The sequence below is a fragment of the Etheostoma spectabile genome, chromosome 6, assembly GCF_008692095.1.
Source record: "Etheostoma spectabile isolate EspeVRDwgs_2016 chromosome 6, UIUC_Espe_1.0, whole genome shotgun sequence".
In the NCBI taxonomy this organism is placed as follows: Eukaryota; Metazoa; Chordata; class Actinopteri; order Perciformes; family Percidae; genus Etheostoma; species Etheostoma spectabile.
Window position 1 is genome coordinate 2,110,918 of NC_045738.1, and position 6,000 is coordinate 2,116,917.

Genomic DNA, 6,000 nt, shown 5'->3' on the forward strand with positions numbered 1-6,000 from the left:
AATAAGATTTCTTTGTACAAAAAATCCACAGCTTTGTAGTGGTCTCATGTTTCAAATACACGACATTTCTATTTGACAGTTGTGGGAGCTCTGGGGGAGGGAAGGCACAGAGCACAGATGGAGCAAAGGAAGGGAGAGAAACCACTTTAGATTGTAAAGGATTTCATTTCCAAGAAAGGGCTCTCCCGCTCACTGTCTCCAGGTCTCCTTCCTTTTCTCTGCTCCCTTCTGTTGTCATCTCTCTCTCTCTCTCCGGGGTGGGTCTCTCTCGCTCTCTCTCTCTCGTTCTCTGCCTGCTGGCCACATCTCTCCCCTCCCTTTCCCCTCCTTAGCTCTCTCCTCCTTTTTCTTTCCTCGCCTTAGTCCATTCTAATGGCCCATGGCCAGACTCGTGAGCTCAGAAATTAGCTGGGATGTGTGTGTGGTGTGTTTGTTGTGTGTTGTGTGGTGTGTGTTTGTTTTGGTGTCTGTGTGTGTGTGTGTGTGTTGTGTGCTGCTGCGTGCTTGCGTACGTGTGCGCTCATGTTAGCCCGCCTTCATCTGTTTCTATGAGCTACATATAAGTGTGTCCTTCATATGGAGCGCACTTTGGAATCACACTTATTTCTTCTTTTTTCATTGCACGATTGAATATTGTCGGCCTGCCCGAGCACGCGGCATTTTCAACCTCTGTGTCATCCATAGGCCAAATGGGAGGGACAGGCACAAATAAGGGTTATGTAATCAGGATATTATTTATTTCTCCTTTCTCTGTAAATATCCTTATTATCGTGCCTAGAAGAGCTGAGATGATAGTTGGTTTGCCCCCACTAAAGCATGGTAGTTTAGGTTATCATGAATGGTGGTCGGAAATACATTCCTGGCAGTAGCGTGGCGTAATCATTTGGAAAACTGTCCTCAGCTTGGAAGGCAGTCATTTGCTTACAGATTCAGCAGGCTTCCATCAGCTGAAGTGTGCTTGAGCGACAATGATCCCTACACTCATTTGTTCTTTCGCAGATACTGGACCTCTGACCTCCCTGTAGGGAGGTCGAATAGTCTCAAAAAACCAGCTCACTCCTGAGTGATGACTACAATCAAGCAAATTGCCCATTTCAAGGCTAATGGTCTATCATACCAAACGTGTCAATTAGATGGCACTTTGAGAAAAATATCTCCAGCCATCATGTCACGAGACCTGAATGGTGAGTGGTCTTGCGTATAGGTGTTTTCCGTGTGCAGGGCACAGCAGATTCATGCCGCATCTACACAACTATGTTTTAATAGTCATAAGAGATACAGCTCCTCAACATGGACTACATTTGTCGTACTTTAATAATAACTAAACGTGTGTGGTGAGGATAAGGAGGGGGGATGGCTGCTGATGCAGGTAACCACTATGACTAGAAACAGCGTTCCGGTGTGAATTGCGATTGAATCTCAGAGGCCACTAGTTTTGATTGGTCTGTACACGGCGTGGGGGGGTGGCTGTGTCGCGTTCCTCAGTGTCTGTTTTTTGCGCGCGTACAGAATCGGGTCTTACTATGCTGGTGATAGGTGTCGACCACATATCACAAAAAAACTGCATTAAGTTGGGCAAATAAGCTAACGATACAAAGCAACCATCCCTATAGTAATAAGATATTGATACCATGTGGAAAACACCATCCTGCTGCTGCACCTTTCTAAATATAGATATTTTGTAGCCTCAATTATTTAGCCATCTATAAAACCTAACTTTTTAAACTCCTGGTATGATCCAAATCATTGAAACTGTCCTGTTTAAGGCCTCAGGGATTGATGGTGAATAAAATGACATCTATTTGTGCCAGAGCTGCTTGTTATCATGGAACCCCCTGCTGCCTCATAACACAGAAATATATAATCATATGACGGTCATTCTTAATTCTACAAAGGAGTAAATGAAGTGGTTTAAATAAACTACTTAAGCAATGAACTACTCTAAGTGAGACATTTAGACCATGTCAGGCTGTTTCAGGACTTTAAACTCTCATAATAATATTTTGGTTTTATGTAGAGGCTGAAGGTTCTCACTATACCTGAAACTTTACGGATGTGGAAATAATATGGTTATTGTAAAAAGGTGTGTGACATTATTTGGCTACTACACAAAAGTCATACAGCTCCTTGTTTTCAGTAGCTTTCAAGAGTAACTTTCAAACCATTTGCCATTGAACTCCTATTGCATTGTCACTCATTATGGACACTCAAATAGAAAGTAAGCATCAAAATCAATGCAGCAGGAACCAGAGATATTGTTCAGTTTTATTTCCTGTATTCTTCCTTCTTGTCAAATGCCATCTAGTTCCCACCATCAACTCGAGCCAATTTTGGGTGTTTTATGTTAGGAGTGGGTACTGTGGCATCACCACTAGCCTAAGGCAGAGATGGGAGCGTGCTAAAGACGTCTGGTAAACTCCAGACCTCTTAGCCCGAACTTGTAGTCCTTTGGACCCAACGAATGCTGAGTGACTTCAGACACTCAATCATCAGATTTTGAATGAGCTCCCTCTAGTACCACAAAAGACTCCTATACAAATTTTTCACATAACTACACCTAGTCCCAATTTAGACTTTGTGTGTGTAAAATCGGGTGGATTCCCCGGTAAAACACAAAACTTTGTCAATGCAGTCGTTTCATTTCTACTACTGCCATCAAACACAAGGACGAGTGGTGATTGATCTTGTGAACTGTTTTGGAGGTTTTGATTTTCCCACTAACTGGACATTCTGTGTTAAACAAACCGCCATCGTTCTATTGTGAGATTTTAGAAATGGAACTCTTTCTAAATAAAGGAAATAGGCATTCTGCCACCTGGCAGATGCTGTTTATTAATCTGTTTTTCTCTGCCATCATTGTATGTTTATTAGGGATTCTCATTACAACATATACATAGTTGTGTGGCAATACCTATCTTGCTGCCTTTGACCAGTAAAAACAACATCTGCTCATCCGCAACAGAGCGCCAAATCATGGACAGACCGACAGAAGATTGTTAGGAATGGTGTGTGTGTGTGTGGTGTGTGTGTGTTTGTGTGTGTTGTGTTTGTGTGTGGTGTGTGTGTGTGTGTTTGCGCGTGCGTGACTGTGTTTTTGCACTTGATAGAGAAGTGAATTGTATTCCCTCATTCCTACATGATTTTAACACATTTAGTATTGGTAATGAGTCAGCTTTTGATCATTTAATTGTGTTCACACGCAGCCCACTCAAAACACAGCAGATTTTTCAAATCTGTTTGTCCTTTGTGAACGTTTTTCTTGAATTAATGGCATTTGCGTGTCATAGATTCTTTCATATTCTCGTCATTAAACAGTCACACACACAGTCAAAAACTTTTTCTACTAACAGTCTCTGTTTTGCTCACCACACACACTTGCACGCAACCTGCCAGTCACACTGGGACAGACGGCTTTCTTTAGTTTCTTTCTGTCTCTCTTTCGCAGCCTCACGCCATTTGACCCAGCAAAAACAGGTGTATTCTGAAAGAAGAGATTTATTGTGCGTGTTTCAACCTTTTGTCCTTCAGGCTTCCTGTAGTGCCGACCTAGATCCCCAGAGCGTCAGCAATTTTGCAGATACACTGTGCATACATTACACTCAGAAAATGAGCCGACTCATTTTGGCCAATAATATTGCTTCTTTGCGTTGTTATTTGCTTTACAAGATCATGAATCACTTTAACTGGGTGGCTTAAATGTTGGAGAATTTTTTCTTCATGTCCACTTGTTTTGGAACCCTATATATCGACCTGACGATAGTGTCATTCAGGGCAGAGAAAAAAAAAAAAGCTCACAGGCAATGCGTGGATATTAAACGTCAACATATGAAGCCAGGATATTTTAGAAGTAAATATTTCTCTCAGCATTTGAGTCATGATAACGCGTCATGGAGACAGTACATCTACCAGGAATGAATGGAGAGCACCACTATGCACGTAACATGGCTAATGATGTTAATTTCATTAAAAAAATAGCTTTACAGTACACAAAACTTTGAGCAGACATTACCAGATCTTTTTGCTCATAAGAATCTAGCAAGAGTTACTGTTATGACACCAATTCTGTGTGATGTTTCTGTGCTAACCACATTTAATGGAGAACTACAGCTTTCTTAAATACTTTTACCTACTTGATTTTTCATCACACATTTGTAGGATTAATGCAGCACAGACGCTTGGCTGGTTTTTCTCAGCTATATTCAGAACAAGCATGAAACTGCTATTCCACAACCTTTTATCCTTCCCCCCCCACCCCCTCACCGTGCTCCTCCGTCCATCATCTTCTTCTTCTGTGTTTGTTTTGTGTGTACAGTCTATGGCTTTTTTGTGACTTTGACAGCCCTGCTGCAGCCATAAGGCTGTTGGCCTCACTCAAAGCCGCGGAGTCCAGGCACAGAGGGCGAAGGTAGCTTTACCCCTCCGTTCACATTTCTGCTCTGCTTACTTGCTGTTATTGGGGTGTTTGGCGTTTTGGGGTTCTGCTATCCTCCGGGTGACTCAATCACTGTTCTGTAAACCTGAAAAACTGATGGTGGTGCTGGCGGTGAGGATTATTTGTGATTGTATTAACAATAGTAACAAAAGTAGTGCGCTTTTTATAATTATAACAACAACCACTGGAATGACTGTATATCGTTTGTGGCTTGGCATTAAGTAATGTGAGACAGGTGCGTTTTGACTAAGTCAATGAGGATATCTTGCTTGATGCATATAGAGTGAGTCACGATGAATTACCTGACTAAAATGGAAGGATTTCTGCAGAGTCTTCGTTAGCCCGGCTACAGCCCCGATGTTTCTGAATAGCCCCAATCCCTTGTCTTCGCCTCTCCTCTTTGTCTTTACCATAACAAGTATAATAAATAACGAATACGATAAGGGGCTATTAGAATAATAATTAGGGAAATCAGTGTTTTCTAATGGTTAACTGTAACTTTGTCCAGTTTTATTTTTCCGAGGCGACTAAAACCAGATTAGTGTCAGGTCTGTCCAGCATTATGTATTTTGTTGCTCCTCACCTACAAACGTGAGAAAGTTGTGAAAAGGTGCAATTTCGGAGGAATTGTACAACTCAGTCTAATACCTTTATGCCATTAACCACAAGTTTATGAGTTCAATACTCATTACCGAGGTGGGTAGAGTAGCCAAAATTTTACTCAAGTAATAAGTGCTGTTACTTCAGAATCATATGAACTCAATAAAAGTAAAAGTATCCTCCAATAATTACTTAGTAAGAGTAAAAAGTACTTGATGAAAAAAACTACTCAAATATTAGTAACGTTGAGTAACGTCTGATTATTTCTTAAACAAGCATCAATCAGACAGACAAAACTACAAAATATCATATTAGGCGAACGAATTGTTCATCCAAGCATAAAATAATTAAGAATGTAATTTTTAATTACAAATAGCTAGTGAAGACTTGTCCATTAAATTTGGATGGAACTGCATTGCAAAACATACTGTATGTAACCTAAAAGACAAAGATCCACCTCTCCACGCAAACACTAAAACTACCCTACTTCTCCTCAGTTAGCTGTGATTTGTTGAAGGCTCACATGTCCGTTTGTTTGGTCGACACAGACGACGCCGCCTGATGTAGCTGCTTTTCTCACTTTTTCCGAAAAGTAACATGCTTTCCACTTGAGGCCGTGGGGGTTTCTCTACTTTTTGTTTTCCTTGGCGACGGTTGAATTCTTTGGTTTTGCTAACGACTGTAAGCTAACACGTCCGCCCATAGATATATACACTGGTCCCGCCGCTGAGAACGAGTATGTCACGGTACTGCACAACGCTGTTTGATTGGTGGAACACAGTCACGCGTGAGAGCCTTAATCGGGAAGACTCTCCTCTCTGTCAAATAAAACATTAAAATGATACGTACGCGGGGGTACAACAATGACGCGTAGAATACCAAAGTAGGTAAAAGAAAAGTAACGAGCTCCTGTAGCCTATGTAGCGGAGTAAGATTACAGTTTCTTTCTTCACTAATCTACTCAATAC

At 41.3% G+C, this 6,000-nt stretch overlaps 1 protein-coding gene across 11 annotated transcripts in view; it reads left to right on the plus strand.

Annotated features, from left to right (window-relative positions):
• The window catches only part of LOC116691760 (RNA-binding motif, single-stranded-interacting protein 3), a 221,956-nt gene that overhangs the window by 111,758 nt on the left and 104,198 nt on the right, over positions 1 to 6,000 (plus strand). The window lies entirely within an intron of this gene.